Here is a 20,469-nt window from a genome sequence, read left to right as displayed (position 1 = left end):
CCACAACAGCCCAGTACCGCATTTTACAGATGGGGAACTGAGGCACAGGGAGGCCAAGTGACTTGCCCAAGGTCACACAGGGAGTCCATGGTAGAGCAGAAACTTGAACTCAGGTCAACACTGGGCCACCCATCCTGTCTGGCAGTGGACACCTTCTCTGATGGCCCCCACCCTCTGCTCTGAATCCTCCTGTCTGCTGGCAGGGCAGAGCCGTTTGACTGAGGCTGCGGGGAGAAAGGAATGCTTCTTGGGCCTTGCACAAGGGGCCCCATTAAAGGTATTGCAGGTGGGCTCCTGCTTACTTGGCTTGGTGGAGTGACACCCTTCGCATTGGCCGGATGCTGAGGGGGAAAGAACGTCGCCTCTGCTCCTCAGAAACCCAATGGTACAGGGGCTTCACTCCTTCGCTCTGTCCTTTGCCAGCAGCGTGACATCCCCACTGGGTCAGCTCAGCAGCAGCAGGGCTGGGTTTTCTGGCAGTTACGCTCATGGTTGAACATGTGCTGAACTGCCCAAGGGAGAGGCAGAGCCCAGCGCAGTGCAGCCATGGCTTGTCCAGCTACTCTGCTACCTGTTCCACTGTGGACATTTAAACCAAATTGGCATCACGGCTTTACTGATGGCCTCTGACCAGATCCCCAGCTGGTGTAAATCAGTGTAACTCCATTGACTTTAAGGGTGCATTGCTCCCAGCTAAGGATCTGGCCCGTCATGGACCTTTTGTTTGCACAGTGGTTTTATGTTCTTTGAGGGCTCCCCTCTCACTCCCCCTCCTTTTCTCCCACACACACTCTCTGCATGATGGAAAACCAAAAGAAAATAGATGGTGATTCCTCACATGCTCAATGTGCCAATGAAAGCTAAAATGATTTGACTGCAAATGATACACAAAGGCTACATAAAATGTAATTACTCAGAGTTTGATCATAAATACTACGTAGAATTTAATAACTCAGTTGTGCACAGATCTGATCACCCCATCTCAGAAAAACATACAGCCAAAGCAGAAGGGTTCACTAATGGGCATTAAAAACAATTAGAGACCCCCAAATGGAGACAGATTTGAAAGACCAGTTTAGTTTGGGGGGAGGAGATGAAGAAGAGGGGACGCAAAAGAGGTTTGCAATCTAGTAAATGGTCTAGAGAAGGGAAATTGGGAGCAAAATATTTAAAAGCAATTGAAGAAAATAGTTGTATTTATTTATTTTAAACCAGGTCATCTTGTGGAACACATCGCCACTAGATACTATCATGGCAAAGAGCTTAGTAGGAATCAAAAAAGAATTGGCCTTTCATATTGATAATGAGTAAGTCCACATCTCCCATTGCTGTCACCCTCATCCTCTCACCCTCTCTTTGTTCCGCTGTTCATCACCCCTTACCATACTCTGAACAATGTAGATTGGAATCTCCTTTTGTTTGCACAGTGATTGGAGCAGGGACCTATCAGTCTAGCTGGCTGATGAGTAAAGAAAGACGTGGAAGCCCCATACTGTAAAACATTTAAAGCTTCACTGTGTAAAACATTAGCAAATGTACATCAGGAAAGACTCTTGCATTGCTAGGAAAATAGATCAGATGACCAAATAGGTCTCTTACAGCTCTCATTTCTATGATTCATAGGAGTAGCCCCATGTGACTGCATATAATACATCATTACTGGGGTTCAAAAGGGGGGTAGATAGATTCATGGAAGGTAGGTGTTAGGGGGCTTATTCCTTCACCCACTTACTTCCCTGGTCCTTCTCGCATGAACAGAGAGCAACAATACCCGAAGTCCAAAGGTGCAAACAATTCGATGTTTATTGGGGTGAACTTCCAGCAAGCATGATTCCAGTTTCCTTCTTAGTATCCTCCTTCCCAGCTCTGACACCACAGAGCCTTACGCCTGTGTCCCTGTTCCCATTCCTACCCTTAGCCAAACATGATTCCAACTTCCTTACTCCCATTCCCTGTTCCCATTTCCCCCTTTAGCAAAACATGATTCCAATTTTCTTACCCCCATTCCCTGTTCCCATCTCCCCCTTTAGCAAAACATGATTCCAATTTTCTTACCCCCATTCCCTGTTCCCATCTCACACACCCACATGCCCACCCCCACCCACACCCAGTCACTTCCTCATTGACTACAGATTATATAGTAAAACTTGAGTTCTGCTTAGCTATACCTTAACCAATCATTTTCCTGAAGTTTAACTAACCAATCCTAACATATTGTAACATGATTATGTAACCAATTATATCCCACCACCTTAATTAGTTTACACCCAGCAAAATTAATTATACAGCAGACAGGAACAATCACAGAACCAGACAGAGATTATACAGACAAACAACAGCAAAGTGGGAACTATAATGACAAGACAATACAGAAGTGAGGATTTCACATCCCGGCTATTGATAAGTGAGTTCCTGCCAGACAGGATGCTATCAAACTAAGTTTCCTTTTACATTTTCTAGGCACCTCCCCCTCTCTGGAGGTGACAGGAATACAATCCTGTCCTGATAGTGCCTAACAGCCCAATAGCACCTTATTTCAATGTGACTAGTTTGGAACGTGAGGATATGACTGTTCGCTTCCCAGCTTATGGCTGCCTCTGCTGCTTAGCCAAAGGCCTTAGCCTAAGAACAGGGCCTCAATCTGTCACAGTAAGAGAAGGCCCTTACACCGGCAGACAGTGATTTCTTTCTTTTATACCTCTAGAACTAGCCAAGCGATAAGAATACACCTAAATTCTTAGAGTATAGGCCTTTACTGACAGGCCTGAATATCTATATCCTAACAGTAGGTCCATCAATGACTATTAGCCAGGATGGGCAGGGACAGTGTCCCTAGCCTCTGTTTGCCAGAAGCTGGGACTGGGTGACAGGGGATGGATCACTTCACGATAACCTGTGTGTTCATTCCCTTTGGGGCACCTGGCACTGGCCACTGTCAGAGGACAGGATACTTGGCTTAATAGACTTTGGTCTGACCCATTATGGCCGTTCTTATGTTCTTACTGTCCTCCAGCGAAATTCAAAATGGCACCAAAACCAAAAAGTCCCAGCATGTAGGCTTTAAAGGATTACCAGTCTTAAAAGGCACTAACTGACTGGAGATGTTTGCCTGAAACAACCTCTCCCTGTTAGCAGTTGATACTGCTGGTGAGTTCTACAGACTCTGAGATAAGCAATTCATTTCCCTACTGAGATAAGTGCGAGTAGCTGCCTGAGGAGAGAGGATCTAGGGTGTGGGCTGAGCAGTCCTGGGTGAGAAACCCTAGGATCAGCCAAGCCTGAACTTTGTTATTGCTGATTTCAAAAAAGCCAAATCCTAGGAAAGGGGTGAATTAGGGCTCTGCATAGTGTGTGTGTGGGTTTTGTGCACAGGTTGGTGTCTACACACAGCTCCTAGACATACCTGTACAACCCTATCAGAGTCACATTAATATTCATCCATTTATCACCTCATGCTTATTACCAATCACTCCCTTTTGGGCTGCTGCTTTTTGTATCTTGAGAAATCTCACATTAGAAGAAAAATGACAATTATGCTAAGTTTTATCTCTGCCTTTTAAGCCCCTATCTGTCCGGTTCAAGTGACTGCGTCTCTATGGTGGGAGCTCACACCAATAGATATGCTTTGCTGCAGTATCACCTTCTGCGTGAATTTCATTAATCCCATAAGAAATCTCGATATTAAAAGGCACTGACTAAATTGCTTGACACCGCTGCAGTGCAAGAATGCTGGCAAAGGGCCTGTTCCATACTGGATGGTAGCAAGATTATCAACCATGTTTTAAATTAAAAATGCAAAGGACAGAGTCGCCCTCAACAGAGAAAACCAGACTCTTATAACAGAATGCTTCCTTTCTGGCTACTTTCATGGCTCCCACCACCATCAATCCAAGCATCCCAAAGCATTTTACAACCTACAATAGGGTAGTGGCCTCACAGAGGAAGGATGTCCCAATGGTTACAGAGCTAGCTGGAACTCAGGGGTCCTGGGTACCATTCCCTCCTCTGCCACAGGCTTCCGAGGTGACCTGGGACTTAGGTGCATGAGCAGATGAGGAGCTTTTGAAAATTCCACCTGGCACCTCTCTGCATCTCTAAGCTGCTTTGTCAACTTGGCCCTTTGTTCATCTGCAAAATGGGTGGGGATACTGCTTCCCTACCTCACTGGAGAAATACATTAAAAACTGTGAGATGCTGGGATGCTCTGGTAATAGGGACCAAGTACATCCCACTGCTGGTATATTGGTACAGAGGAAGCAGTGGCTGCAGTACAGTAGGGCCGACAGCAGGATGTCCTGTTCTGCTGGAAACACTGGAGAATACTTGTGGTTGTTAAGATCCCATGGCCTTTTTCTTAGGAGTTGTTAATGCTGGTGTCCTGGACTAGTCCCAGTGCAGATCATTGCATTCTCCCTGCAGAGTGGCAATGCTCAAGCTGTGGTTTGCAGGCCACTGACTGTCTCTGGAGAGCCAGCTAGTCACATGGTACTGGCTCCTCCTCCTCGTTTCCAGCTGTTACGTTGCTTAATGGATTTTTAGCTGCCTTTGACACAATTTCCAGGCTAGCAAAGACTGTAATTACCGGGGCATGTTAGGAGACTCTGCATGGGAAGGGAGCTGGGCTGCGTGATGGTGAATGGGCAGCAACCATGCAACAATCTCTCCATTAAGATGAAAGGAGAAAGTCTGAAAGCCCCTGGTAGACAACATTTTCTTTACTTGCTCATCTAACCTGTGGTGAACCCTAGCTTTGGCTATAGGCTATGTCTCCACTTCAAGAGAGATGAGTTTTTACATGGCAATAGCTCCCTCTGTGTGAAATCCTAGTAGGAACGAGACATTGTCATTTTTACCTGGGTGGTGCTAGGCGATCCAACCCCCCGGCAGGGTACAGGATTGGCTTCCCTATGTCAGGTCAAGGTAGAAGCCACCTATGCCTTGTCTGCACTATGATTTTCCACTGAGATTGCTACCCTGATATAAAAACCACACCCTTTCTGCCGTGAAGACAAAGCCAGGACCAGCTGCTCCCTATAGATGGTGGAAGTCATGTAATTCCATACTAACGTCGTAGGGTTGTTGTGATTTATTAGGCTTCAGTGCGTAATGTTTGTCCAGGGCATTGAGACCCCAGCTAAAAGCTGCTACAGCATAGCATGGAATACCCTCTCCTCCCAGACTGCTGGCCTGGATCCTTCTTAACTTTCAAAACTCAGATGAGCAGACATGGAGGAAGAATTACAGGCCAAAGGAAGCAATTGAGCCCTGGCTTAATGTTTCATTTGCCTTCTCCACTTTACGAATCCAACTCTCTAGTGGCTCTCCATTTTATTTTAGCAGCTGGTGAATGAATACCTGATCCAAGAGCATTTGCAGTAAATGTAATTACGCCTCTGTTTGCAACAAACATGGCCCCGCTACATTTTATCTAGAAAAAAAAGAGAGAGAAAGAGAAGAAATGAAATGAGGCTATTCTCATAAGATTTCCAATTAAACCCTGTGCTGACTGGGTCAAGAAAACTATAGGCTAGATCCTCAGCTGGTGTAAATCAACATAGGCCACTGACTTCAGTCAAATGTGACTTCAACAGAGCTACTCTCATTTACAGCTGCTGAGGATCTGGCCTTGTAGGGTATGTCTACACGGCAGCTGGGAGCAAGTCTACCAACCCAGGAGACAGACTCATGCTAGAGGGTGCTAGTGAACACACTAAAAATAGCAGTGTAGACATTGTGGCTAGGGCGGTAGCTTGGGCTAGCCAGATGAGCTCAGACCCATGGGCTTGGGTAGCCTTGAGAGCTACACGGCTATTGTTAGTGCGCTAGCTCAAGCCGGACTCGTGTGAGTCTGCCTACGTAGGCTGGGAGGCTCCCTGCCAACTGCGGTGATGCCATACCCACGGGATAGTTAATTATTTGCATTACAATAATATTTAGTGGCCCAAACTGGAATCAGGGCACCATGGTGCTCAGAGATGTACATACACAGGGTAAAAATGCCCCTGTCTCAAGAGCTTACAGTTAAGAGCACAGTTCAGAATTCCACCTTTAAATAGACAAGTGGGAGAAAGGAAGGATTCGATTTGGTTTATAGGTGGAGCACTGAAGCCCGGAGAGACTAAGGCTCAGATTTTTAAAGGCATTTATCCATTGCTCAGCTCTGCATTGCAACACCTGACTTAGGATCCTAAGTGTCCTTATCAGAAGTAACCTAAGCACTTAGGAGCATAAGTGTTATTGAAAGTCAGTGGGACTTCGGTGCCTCAATGCATAAATATCCATAAAAAATCTGGGCCTAAGTGACTTGCCCAGGTCTCACAGGGAGTCTGTGGCAAAGGCGGCAACTGAACCCAGATCCTTTGTATCCCAGGATTTAACCCCAGCCCCATCCATCCCCTCTTCTTATGGAGTCCATACATGAATCCAATAGAGAACTTCCAAAAGTTTTCAGACTTGGAGAAAGTTCGGGCAATGATTATGGCCAATAGTTTGTAAAACAAATGCCTGGATTCCAGCTCCTAAATCCATAATTATTCACTGAGTACTCTGAAGAATCTGGCATTTTACTCAGGTACCTAGATATGGACTTTGGAGCCTGACTTCAGAGCTCCATTTTTAAACTCTTGCCTTGGGTTCAATTTTTATTTAATTTGAACTTTCAGGCCTTCTTGTCAACAAGGGCTAGTGATGCAGAGGGAGCGTAGTCTTGAAGCAAGCAGCCGGGGGTCAGAGTTCCTCACTTCTATCCTCTGCCATTGACTGGGTGAGACCTGGGACAATTCCCCTGATCCAGGTGTTCCTTAGGTGGCCTATCTACCTGTATAGTGCTCTGAAAGGGCTGTTGTGATGGTTCCTAACATGAAGTGCTCAGAGGTCCTTGGATGAATAGTGCTATCAGTAATACAGAGCTGTTGCTGTCACTGTAGCTGGGAGCTGCCTCTTCTGAAGCCGGTCTCATAGGGTTGACACTTGTAGCTGGAAACGAGGAGGAGGAGCCAGTACCATGGGACTAGCTGGCTCTCCAGAGACAGCCAGTGGCCTGCAGACCACAGCTTGAGCATCGCTGCTCTGCAGGGGGAATGTAGGAAGGCAGAATGTAGTGACCTGCACTGCGATTAATCCAGGACACCAGCATTAACAACTTTCCTCTGAAGAGAAAGGCCAGGGGATCTTAACAACCACAACCATCTGCCGGTATTTCCAGCAGAACCGTACATCATGCCGTCAGTCCTACCGAACTGCAGCCATCGCTTCCTCTGTATGAACACACCAGCCGTGGAACGTACCTGGCCACCATTACCATGGTATCGGAGCATCTCACGGTTTTTAATGTATTTCTCCTGTGAGGGAGGGGAGTATCTGAAAGGGTGTCCAGGATGTACCTTTCCCTTTGCTTACAGCCTCGTAAAGTGGCTTAGGTTTACAGCTGAGCCCCTTTTTATTGGGTCATTTATAGAGATCAGGAACAGCAGAAGTCTGAGTAGCAGCTCCCAGGGACTTTCACTAAATATCTGTTCCTAAGCGGGACACATCTCCTCACGCAGACACTAGCTCAGGTTTTGTATACACCCATAGTTAGTTCTGCCTTTACTGCAGGTTAGAAACGTTAAGTACTTATATGAGCCCCATCCAGGGCTGGATTAACGCGAACAGCTGATTCGCGGGAAGCAGGGGGCGGGAGAGGGGGGAAGCAGAACGGGGCGGCGCATTCAGGGGCGGAGGCGGAGGTGAGGTGAGCTGGGGCCGGGCACGGGGTGGGGAGCTGCCGGTGGGTGCTCTGCACCCACCAAATTTTTCCCATGGGTGCTCCAGCCCCAAAGCACCCATGGAGTCGGCGCCTAAGGCACCACTTTTGATGTGATCAGTGGGGGGAGAAGCCACTCCCCCTGCTCCGCCCCTAGCTTCGCTCCCCCGATCCTAGGAGCCAGAGGGACCTGCCAGATGCTTCCTGGGAGCTGCCCCAGGTAAGCACCACTGGGACTCCCCCCACATCCCCCGACAGGTCCCTCTGGCTCTTAGGGGCGGGGGGGAGTGGGCACCCACTATGGTGGCCCACGAGACCCTCCTGCCCGGTTCCGGGGGCAGTCGGGGGGGTGGGGGAGGAATGGCGCCAGGGTCCTGGGGTTGGGGTACGACCCCCTCGTGGGGTGAGGAGGGAACTGGTTGTTAAGATTTTGGCAGCTCATCACTGGAGACAGAGATAGACACCTGTTATTGCCTGCCTGAAGGAAACCTTTCAGAGGTACGTCACCTCCTGGTGACCTGCCTTAATTGCAAGACCTTAAGAACATAATATTTAGTATAGATACATAACTCCTTAAATATTATCTTTACTCACATCACAGTGCTCACAATGATTGTGATGATCAGTGGGCTATGGGCCCTCAATAGCGACCTCACGTGCCAGCCTTGGTGAGCTGTTATGCATATGTATGACCCAGGGAATCCTGTAAAACTCTCTTCCCGTTAGCAACAAAGGGATCCCTGAGTCACACCGACCTCATCTCCTCCTAACTTTTGTCTGAACTTTCCCTCAAATTATGATGTATGATCATTAAAAACAGATAACCAACAAGATGTGCAAAGTATATCTAGATTCTACCATACCCCTTATCCTTCCTTCCTCAACTTCCATTGAGGGTGCTTAGCACCTCACCAGATCAGACCCTGGGGCCTGATTCTACCATCTCCACTCTGAGTACTATCTTACCCTGTGAGTCAACCCATTGATTTCAATGGGATCAGGTACTACTTACAAGAACAAAGAACAGGAGTACTTGTGGCACCTTAGAGACTAACAAATTTATTTGAGCATAAGCTTTCGTGGGCTACAGCCCACTTCATTGGATGCATAGAATGGAACATATAGTAAAGTACAGTATTAGTTACAGTGAGTAAGAGTCTCAGGATCTGTTCCTGAGGGCCTGATCCTGCAAACACACATGAGTAACTTTACTCATCTCAAAGCTGTCCCATTGAGTTCAATGGGTCTGCACATGGGAGTAAAGTCAGTCACATACAGGAGTAAGCTTTTAGATCATATTTTTACTTGCCTGTAAAGTGCCATGTACACCTATGGTGCTAGTTAAACACAGTAACAACTTTTGGTCTCTGCTGATGTTTGCTGAATTTGGACCAGTGTCCCACCACAGTAAAAGGTTCTATCCGCCAATTGTAACTTCTTGAGCAAGACATTCCAGCTTTTATACATTATTATTATTCAGGCATGCTAGCATCTCGCTATTGAAGCAGGGTTCAATTTGTCACATAGAGCAGGGATTTCTCAACCTCTTTGCTCTGTATCACAACTATGATGTCACAATTCAAAGAAATTGCACCTCGTTTCCCCCCTCTGTGGTCCAGGCTTCCAGCTCCCCAGCTACCACCTCTCTTGGTCAGAGACCTACGTCTCTCTCCCTCCTGACTGGGTCATTTCCAGGCTGCATAGTTCATGACCTTCACTGTGAATTCCCCAGCAAGTCAGACTGCCTGAGCAGGGCTGCTTTGGGTTTCTTCTCAGAGGCTGTAAACAGTGTAATTGCCAGCAGTGATAAGTTAGTAACTCTCTAATTTTTTACATCCATGTGTGGAATGAATTTTGTTATGTGCACCAATATGGAGTTGATATGTGGCGGGGGTGGGCCTGAGGGGTTCAGAGTGTGGGAGGGGGCTCAGGGTTGCAGCAGAGGGTTGGGGTCGGGGAGGGGTCGGGGGGGTGAGGGCTCTGGCTGGGGGTGTGGGCTCTGGGGTGGGGCAGGGGATGAGGGATTTGGGGTGCGGGAGGAGGCTCACAGCTAGGACAGAGCCTTGGGGTGCAGGTGGGTGAGGGCTCTGGCTAGGGGTGTGGGTTCTGGGGTGGGGCCGGGGATGAGGGGTGCGGGGTGCAGGCTGCCCTGGGGCTGTGGCAAAGAGAGAGGACTCCCCCCTGCCCTCTCTTGCCACATCAGCCCGGGGCTGGGGGCTGGGGAGAGGTGCCTCTCCTCGCTGCAGCCCTGCTCGCCCCCTACCTCTCTCCTCTCCATTCCAGGCCCCTGTGGCTGTGTGCCTGCATGGTTCTTGATAGCCTGGTGCGTGGCCACCCAGCCGCCCATCTTAGAGGGATCTTAGATTACCACACAGATCTTTTTAAGCAAGCACATTTATGCTCAAGGTGAAAGCATTACAGAAAAAACATTAAAAATAAAAGAACCTACATTCATGCTAATAAGCTTACCAGAGAGATCACCCTGGCTCCAGCAAGGACTCTGGTAGGTAGCCAGTCCTTCAAGTCCGACCCTTGGGTTTTTCTGCAGTTACAAGTTCATAACCTGGGCTCGGAACGAGCACCCACAAATAGATCAAGTCCTTCCAAACTTTCCAAGGAAGGATGGGGCCCTCCCTTGTGGAGAATGACCTGTCTGCTTACTGGATCAGAAAGCAGGCCCTGCATCAGTTTAAATTCAGGCTATTTATACAAAACTCCTTTCTTTGCCGGATGGTCTCTGGAGAATCCAGTTTGAACCAGTCTATGTGAGCCTCTTGGGAGGCGTTAAAACCTGAATGTATTTGGCTAATCTCCCCGCTCTGTTCTTAGTTCCTGGAAGGCTGTGGTCACCCTGCCCATGGAATTACAGACAGTCCCTGGTCCACTGTGATGCAGGCACTTAATGCAGTGACATCTCCCAAAGATACTGCCAGAAATTGCCATCTGTGTCACAGGCATATCCTCCTCACATTTATAGCACATTATCTGAGAACAGGTTTCAGAGTAGCAGCCGCGTTAGTCTGTATTCGCAAAAAGAAAAGGAGGACTTGTGGCACCTTAGAGACTAACCAATTTATTTGAGCATGAGCTTTCGTGAGCTACAGCTCACAGTCTGCTGCAGTTTCCACGGTATGCATCCGATGAAGTGAGCTGTAGCTCACGAAAGCTCATGCTCAAATAAATTGGTTAGTCTCTAAGGTGCCACAAGTACTCCTTTTCTTTTATCTGAGAACAAAGACTACATTCTCTGGGGATTTGAAAAGAAATGTGTTAATAAGTTTATGCTTTACAATGACTATGAGAAGGGGACGATAACAGGGTGGCCTGGCCCCTCTAAGGCGTCAGAGGCCTTGGGGTCAGCCTACCCTTTCCATGACACTGCCCCTTTAAGGAAGAGGTGTTAAAGGGAGCAGCAGGTAAGCTCTCTAAGTGTAAGTGTGTGTGTGGGTGGTGGGTGGGGAGGGAGGGGGAGGCAGGTGGTATCTCATGACCAGGATAAAAACCCAGCTCTTGGCTGAGCCTGGGTTTGGGCCTCAGGGGCTAAAGGAAACTACTTTTTCAAACTGGACGCTGGAAGGAGAATATTACTTTAAGTGAGCTGGACAACAAACAAGGTATTTGGGAGAAACAAGAGGGAGCTGAGGGTGGTGGGCCTGCAGCAGTGCCTTGCTGTGTCACTGGGGGGTGATCTGGGTCGGCACTCTGCCAAGGGGGCACTTAGTTTCCAGTGTCTGCCCTTTCATTTGGTGCCCTCTCGATAACACATCGCTGGGTTGTTATCTTTCCGATTTTTCATCTAAATGAAACTCAGAGCCCACAAACCGTTAAGTTACAACCTCAACCTCTCCCCTAAATTTATAACACCCCATGCTCTCAACTTGGGCAGATATGTCGACACCTAATACCGGCTCATGTGGCTAAGGCTGTAATTGGGATTTTGCAATTGCACTGTATTGTGGGAGGTGTGAATGTGTATTGTGTTTCCTTATATGTGGTGGGCAAGAGACATTTTTTTGTGATAAGCCAGAGTCTGTTACTGCCAGTATGAACTTGCTGTGTGGATCTCAAAAAAGATATATTGGAATTGGAAAAGATTCAGAAAAAGGCAACAAAAATTATTAGGGGTATGGAACGGCTTCCATATGAGGAGAGAGAAAAAAGATTTGGACTTTTCAGCTTGGAAAAGAGATGACTAAGGGGGGATATGATATAAAACCATGACTGGTGTGGAGAAAGTAAATTAGGAAGTGTTATTTACTCCTTCTCATAACACAAGAACTATAGGGGTGACCAAATGAAATTAACAGTCAGCAGGTTTAAAACAAACAAAAGTTAGTATTTCTTCACATAACACACAGTCAACCTGTGGAACTCTTTGCCAGAGGATGTTGTGAAGGCCAAGACTATAACAAGATTCAAAAAAGAACTAGATAAGTTCATGGAGGACAGGTCCATCAATGGCTATTAGCCAGGATGGGCAGGGATGGTGTCCCTAGCCTCTATTTGCCAGAAGCTGGGAATGGACAACAGGGAATGGATCACTTGTTCTGTTCATTCCTTCTGAAGCACCTGGCATTGGCCACTGTTGGAAGACAGGATAGTGGGCTAGATGGATCTCTAGGTCTGACCTAGTATGGCCATTCCTATGTTCTTATGTTCAAATGTATAGTTAAGAGCCAGTATTGTTAAGCCTATGCATTCAAAAATCATGAGCCAGACCCCCCAAAAATCCTGAAAATGGCTTTAAAAATCATGATTTTAAAGTAATACATTGTTCTTTTGTTTTGGTTTTTATTTGCTTTCTGGGTTTTGAGCCTTTAGGATTTTTGGTTTCACTCTCTTCTCTACAACAAAGAAATAGATTTATGAATGGGATTATATGACTAGGTACTTGTGATATCAGGAGACTGAAGTTGATGAACCTGGAAGTCCCGTCCAGTCCTCTGCTCCCAGGAGGGCTTTTTAAAGTGAAAGCTGAGATTCTTGTGTAATCACGTGGCTCCAAGAGCTGAGTTAGTAGCACTGAAGAGGTCTGGTCTATAATTTGGTATTTCCTTGCTTATTGGGGTTTGTCTTGTGGCATGTTGCACTTAGTCAACCTCAATTTTTTTTAAGGTTTTGTCTGTGGAATTTATATGAAGTGTTTTAAAAAAATCAATAAAACTCATCTCACTTTCAAAAGTGAGAGCCGCAAAAGTCAATATTGTATTATGCTCTGCACTGTTCGTTCTTGGTTTTTAATTACATCCATTATCTTTTTAACAGTCTGAAAATTGCTTGTAAAAAGCCAAAACAAACAACTATGTTCTAATGAAGTTTCTCATATTCTGAAGAAATTGTATTGACTCTGAAATGCCCCATCCCATCTGGTAAATATTGATTTCAGGGAAAAAAAACATGGTCAGCTGAGGTTCTGGTCTCTTATGCCTGCATACATCCAGAGTAACACTATAGAAGTCAGTGAAGGAACACTGATGTTGGTGCATCTTAAATTAGATGAGATGAAGGAAGTATTTGAAAAAAAGTAATTTGGTCAAATAGATGAGCTGAGAAGATGACTTTAGGAGCTGTATTTTCACGGATAGACAAGTAGTTCTGTGTGTGTGGCCAGAAAGGAAGGCTCTGTAGTCAAGGGGGGATAGAATGAGTACAGCTGGTAGAAAATGGACTTTTTAATGGAAACTTTCAGTTTTGAGCTGGAAACTGAAATGCTGCTATTATGCCTTGTGGAAATTGTAGTCCAGATGCCTCATGCTCCTGTTCTCCTCCATAGGCCAGACTCTCTGGTTGGACTACATCTCCCATGATGCACCACACTCTCCCCCATTGGGGAAGTTAGGTTGTATTATAGCAGTTGCATGGCTGTGTTGCATCATGGGAGATGAAGTATGGCAGGGGAATCCAGTCCATAGAGGAGAACGGAGTCATGAGTTGTGTGTGAGCTACAACTCCTTTCAGGCACTGCAGCAGCATTTCAGAATTAAAATATTTCATTTTTGGCTAAAACCTGATTTTTGGGTGTTTGTTTTTCAACAACAACAAAAAGGCATTTTCCATGGAAAGGCGGGAATTCTGCCCCCCAAAAATAGTGAAACCCAATTTTCCAGCAAAACTGTTTTGATGGAAAACTTTCGACCAGCCCTAATAGGAAGGGCCAGAATGAACAATTTGGCTGCGGAGGGCTGTCAGAAGGTAGAGCACAGGGAGTTGTTTGAAAGGGCATGTTCAGATAGTTTCTGAGCTGGGATCATTCTCTTGGCATTCGCTCTGTTGTATCTGCAGCAGAACGTGCCAATGTTCTGCTTTATCCCCCTATTGGCAGACTCCTTCCTGTGTCACAAGTGGTGGGGCTGGCCCATAGGGGACTAGAGGACTGGAAGGACTTCAAGAATCAGTTGCAAAAGCTTTTTGAATCCCCTCACACAAACAAAAAGCACTGAAAGCCCCACGCTTAGGCCATGTCTACACGCACAGCGCTGCAGCTCTCCTGTCAGCATAATAAAACCACCTCCACGAACGGCAGAAGCTCTCCTGCCAGCATAGTGCTATGCACACGAATGCTGATGTCAGTGTAACTTATGTTGCTCAGGGGGGTGGAATATTCAACCCCCTGAGTGACATACGTTTTGCTGACAGTGGTAGTGTAGACATTGCGAATAAAAGGTAGGCACTAAGGCTGAGAATTTTTAAAGCAGTTAATGTAGTTAGGCACTGAACTCCCATTGCTTTTCAATGGGGCGTGTGCTCCTGACTCACTTTTGAAGATTCCTCCCTAAATAACTCTCACCTTGATTAACTTGAAAGGAGTTCATTGCAATTCAGGTCGTTCTAAATAGTCAGCTAGCTCCGACTTAAAGGCTGCATGGTCAGTAAAGCTTCCACGATTCACATCTTCCAGGAGTAAGGCTGCCAACTTTCTATTTGCAGAAAACTGAACGCCCTTGCCCCACCTGGTGGCCCTGCCCCGCCCCTTCTTTGAGGCCCCACCCCCACTCATGCCATCCCCCCTCCCTCCCTCGCTCTACCCCCACCCTCGCTCACTCGCTCATTTTCACCGGACTGGGGCAGGGGATTGGGGTACGGGAGGGGGTGAGGGCTCCGGCTGGAGCTGTGGGCTCTGAGGTGGGGCCGGAGATGGGGGGTTTGAGGTGCAGGAGGGGGCTCAGGGTTGGGGGTTGGGGTATGGGGTATGGGCTATGGGAGGGGGCTCGGGTGATCCCTGACTGAGGAAATAGACCCTTGGGGGCTATTACTAGGTAGCCTAATTTAGAGCAGCCCTGAAGCTGTTCTAATGCGCAAGGAGGTGGAACCAGCCTCTGGCAGTCAGGGATTGGGGGAATGTAAAGGTGATAAACAGCAGCCTTTGCACCTTCACCTCACGTCTTTGGTCAGAGCCATTGTGCTTTACCAAGCTACCTAGTTAATCCTCCTAACCCTTCAGCCAGGCAGGGAAGTGTGAGCTCCATTTTACAGATGGGACGACCGGCACTGAGGGTACATCTACAGGGCAATTAAACACCCGCGACTGGCCCAGGTGAGTGGGCTCAGGCTGCCGGGCTCTGAAATTGCTGTGTAGAGGTTCTGGCTCGGGCTGGAGCCTGAGCTGTGGGACCCCACAGTGGGGGAGAGGTCCCTGAGCCCAGGCTCTATCCCGAGGCCTAACACCTACACTGCAATGTTTAGCCCCATGAGCCTGAGTCAGCTGACCTGGGCCATGTTTGGCTGTGCAACAGGTATCTTATTTCAGTATAGATGTACCCTGAGATGCTAGGGCTAGACTGTGACTCTAGGCACAGCCCTGAGGCCCAATTCCCTCTCTCCTTGGGTTGGAGGGGGTATTCTTTGCTCCTGACATATACCAGCAGCAAATAACACCCCCATGCACCAGTTCAGCTGTGCTAATTGTGGTGATGGTGGGGGGCAGGGTGGAGCCAAAGCTCCACACTTTGCTACTCACTCCTTCTCTAAGGTGAATGGGGGACATGCTGCCCCAGCTTCTTCCTGTATGCCTGAATCCAAGGTCTCTGGACCAGCGCAGGGTATATGTCCATGCCTTGCACCCAGTGCCTGCATTGCCATGCCATACTGGGGCTGCTCCAATGGAGCGGTGCAGTTATATATTGTAATCACATTTCCTTCTGACTCTTTTTTTTTTTTGGTCACACTAGGAGAGCATTAAAGGTCCCCCGGCCCTTCCACCAAAGGGCAAACTTTGTACCTCAGCCAACACCTCCTTTCTCAGTTACACGCATTCCCGTGTGCCGTGGTTTGAGGGCAGCATCATTGTGTGCTACCAGAACCTGGCTCATGGCTCTGAAGCCCTAGAGCTGGGAGACCCTGAAAAAAGACAAGGCAATCTATAAAGGCCAAGCCTGCTCTGGTCAGTGCTGCTCTCAACCCCTTATCAAACCCCTGCTCGTAGTAGAAGGAAGCCAAGTCGCACAGCATGTGTACCTTCACTGTGAGGATAACAGAGGCAGGTGCATTGGAAACTCACTTGAGAGAGCTGCAGTAGGATAGCTTGAGGCATGAATTTAGACCGATTCAGTGAAAGCGGGGCTAGAAGCCGTGTAGACAATCTTATTTCACTTTACAAGTGGCTTATTGGTTTAGCTTAAACATGTTCCTGTCTGACTTCAACTAAACTGAACTGAGCCTGGCTTGACACAAAGTGAGTCCATGCATCTTTTATCACTGCTTTAAAATAGCACCTTGCCCTGGTGCACCTTTCTTGTGTATACAAGATCTTAGAGTTGGTTTTACGGTAGCCATGGGTACCGATCTGAATGCAGGTGGGACTGAGTTAGGTAGCAAAGGCTGGATTTTGGGCCCCGCTAGACTGGCCCAACTGGTCAGCTGGGGATTTCCCTCATGTGGGGGAATTCCTGGGCAGGGAAGCCTAGAGCTGCCTAAGGGGAATTCGGCAGTGGTCAGGCCACATCTGGAGTATTGCGTCCAGTTTTGGGCCCCCCCACTACAGAAAGGATGTGAACAAATTGGAGAGAGTCCAGCAGAGGGCAACGAAAATGATTAGGGGGCTAGGGCACATGACTTATGAGGAGAGGCTGAGGGAACTGGGCTTGTTTAGTCCGCAGAAGAGAAGAGTGAGGGGGGATTTGATAGCAGCCTTCAACTACCTGATGGGGGGTTCCAAAGAGGTTGGAGTTCGGCTGTTCTCAGTGGTGGCAGATGACAGAACAAAGAGCAGTGGTCTCAAGTTGCAGTGGGGGAGGTCAAGGTTGGATATTAGGAAACACTATTCACTAGGAGTGTGGTGAAGCACTGGAATGGGTTATCTAGGGAGGTGGTGGAATCTCCATCCTTAGAAGTTTTTAAGGTCAGGCTTGACAAAGCCCTGGCTGGGATGATTTAATTGGGGATTGGTCCTGCTTTGAGCAGGGGGTTGGACTAGATGACCTCCTGAGGTCCCTTCCAACCCTGATGTTCTATGATTCTGTGACAGCGTAGAATGGGCCTTGGAGCTGCAGCGGTTCCTTTGCAGCTCACCTCCCTCAGCTGTGGTCAGTTCTCAGTGGGTGCAGTGGCCTGGGAAGTCTAGCATCTAGACTTCTCTAGTGCGTAGTGTGATCTAGAGGCTGGGGTCTCTGTACATCACAGAGCCTTGACACCGACAAGAAAGACAGCACAAAACTACTGCCCCAAGGAAAGGCAACATTAAAAAAAGAGTGATAAAAGGAGCAGGAAGACAGGTGTACATTTTCTCTGGGTCCCTGGTGTCCCGCCCCCACTCACCCTGCAGGAAGTTGCTTAGTAACAGACAGCCCCGTTGTGTCACCAATGCCATTTGATTTTCCAGTGTAACATTTTATAAAAGTGTTCTCCAAGCAAATAACTTGCAACTCACTGCCTTACTGCTATTGTACAAAAACAGGTGGGGCTGATGTTCCGCTGACATCGATGCCAGCCTGTTTAGCTGGTTCTTGATGGAGGAAAGTGATGGCAGAATCTTATTGCTAAGAGATAGGAGAGCTGAGGTGGCCCAGTGGTTAGGGCATGAGCCTAGGAGTTGGTATACCAGGGGTCAGTTTTGTGCTCTGCCACAGACTTCCCGTGGGACCTTGGGCAAGTCGTTTAGCCTCTCTGTGCCTCCACTTCCCATCTGTAATGTGGGAATAATAGCACTGCTCAGCCTCCCAGGGAAGTGGTGAGGATCGATAATTACAGGTTACGAGGTGCTGAGATACCATTGTAAAGGGGGCTAGAGAAGTACAAATAATATCGACAGAAATGAGGTTCTGACATCCCCACACTCATAGAATCATAGAATATCAGGGTTGGAAGGGACCTCAGGAGGTCATCTAGTCCAACCCCCTGCTCGAAGCAGGAGTTTTGTCACCTCCTGTTATGAGAATCAATAGCTGTCCCAGCAGTAAAAAAGTAATTACACTGGGCCCTCAGTACTCTGACAAACAAATATAAAGGAGAAACAAAGCAGATGAAGAGACAGCCGGTTCTAAAAGGGCTTCTAAATTTAACAGCCGGTTCCAGCGAATCAGTGCGAACCAGCTCCAGCTCACCACTAGTTAAGAGAACATAGTGTAGCCTTGGGTCAAGGGACAGGAGGCGTTCAGAAGGGAGGAGTATCATAAAATGTACTTTATCCTGATGGCTCGCCCATCCTTAGGGTTTTCAGTATCAAATGCAGGGCTGGCTGAATTGCATTGCACATAACTCAGGGGATGGATTTAGCCCCTGTGGTGCAAGCTGGCGTGAGTGAGTAGCTGTTAGGGAATCCTTACACAGTGTAGGTATGGTGGGTGAAATCCTGGCCTTGCTGAAGTCAGTAGGAGTCATGTCATTGACTTCAATAGTGCCAGGATTTCACCTCTGACAATCCTCAATCACCACAATGTCCTCTTGCAGCACCCTTGCAAGGGGTTATAGATTAGAGCAGCAATGAGGCTGCTCTGGAATGTATCAGGAGCTGAGCCAGCCCCCAGTAGCCTCAGGAGATACAGCTACTTTCTCCTGCCCTTCTGCCACTTGGATCTTGTAGCAAATGCAGCTGAGCTGGTCCCAAGGATCAGGCTCCTTGAGGAGAAGAAAAATCTATATTCTGTAACCAAATCCCTGAGAGCCAGACCTTGTTTTTTTTCCATTGCCCTGAACATTGTTGTCACTTGCATCTGTGCAAAGTGGGTATAAAATGCTACCATTACAATTTGATGTCATTTGCCGCTGTGTAACATGCTTATACAATGTACAAGGAAAGGGAGGATCAACCACCACTTAATTGACGGAGGTGGATTTATTGCTTGTTTTGCTCTGTGTTCAGAACAAGCAAGGAGTAATCAAATGGCAAAGGCTGCTCCTCCCAGCCTAAGAAACCCAACCTGTTCTAATTCATGTCCCCATGAAAAGCCAAACAGAGCTGTTAAACAATAAACCGAGCCGTGTGTTTAAACAGGGCTCATCTCGTTCCTGGGTTCACATGAGACTGTTGCATTGGCCAGAGTGTGTCTTCTGAGAATCCAAAGGCTCCTGCATGAATTGTTTAAGGCCAAAGCTTGTGGTGCTCATTTGAGGCTGGTATCCTGCAGGCTGCTGAGCACCCTTTGTTCTCTTTGACCTTAGCGAGTGTTGAGAATGTTCAGTGTTACTCAGGATCGCTTGATACCTTGCAGGATTGAACCTCAGTCCCCACCCAGGCACAACTCCCATGGAAATTGAACCTCAGTCCCCACCCAGGCACAACTCCCATGGAAGGCCTGTTTTGCCTGAAGGAGGACAGCAGAAAGGGACCTTTTGTGATTACAAAGCATGGGAGGAAAGGTGCACTATAATTGCCCCGTATTACTGAACAGAATCTCGAAGCTCTTGGGAGCAGTTCTTTAATCACCAGAAAGAGATGGTATTATTCTGTGTCTTCACAGCTTCGGATAACAGCCCAGAGGATTAACAGTGGCCAGTCCCATTCACCCAGCCGTCTCCCCATCCCAATCTAAAACACCTGGGGAGCTGTAATGTTCTGATTAAATGAAAGGCACTGGTAAGAGCTCCCTGTTTCCAAACAGTCACCAATTTCTGCCACGTTGCTAACCTTACGAGCTGTGATTCAGACCCAGACACAGGGCAGTGGCACAGGTCCCGCTGTGTGCTAATACACAGAGAAGGTCTGTAACAGGCTTCTATCGGTGGAGCTTTAGCTCAAGTAGCTTGTGCTTTTTACATCTGAAGTTTCCTGGGTCAGTCCCGTGTGTTGGCCCGGAGGGTGGACAGCACACTCCCATACTGTGGTGAGGGAGCCATACAAGTGTCGTGCGAGAGACAGCAGATCAGCGGGCTGACAACTGCAGTATTTTCCTTACAGTGGGAGAACTCCATTCCTTGCTGCTGAATTGCAGGGGCTACTTTGGTTGCTGTTGTGGGACTGAAAGCTTTTTCCTGCAACGCACCCCTCAATGGCTGGGTGAAATTCTTCAGTCCTTAGGGGTGGAGCATGTAGAATGTTGCAGGTTTCCCCCTTGACTTTATCCTGCTCTGTTACTTGCTAAGTACGTTAAGGTGCATTATTTTCTCTGGCCCACAGGAGCTGAAGCTCTACCGCTTGAGAGAGGGAGGAGTGAAAGGAGAGCTCAATGCTTGAACCGAACTCCCGTGGGCTTGGAAGTAGCACGAGCTGAAGCAGGTAGCTGGTCCTTGGATTTAGATTGTAATCTGTTTGGGGCAGGGGCTTTCGGTTCTGTTTGTACAGTGCCTAGCAC

The sequence above is a fragment of the Eretmochelys imbricata genome, chromosome 2 (genome assembly GCF_965152235.1).
Source record: "Eretmochelys imbricata isolate rEreImb1 chromosome 2, rEreImb1.hap1, whole genome shotgun sequence".
NCBI classification, from domain to species: domain Eukaryota; kingdom Metazoa; phylum Chordata; order Testudines; family Cheloniidae; genus Eretmochelys; species Eretmochelys imbricata.
Note: the sequence above shows the minus strand (reverse complement) of the source record.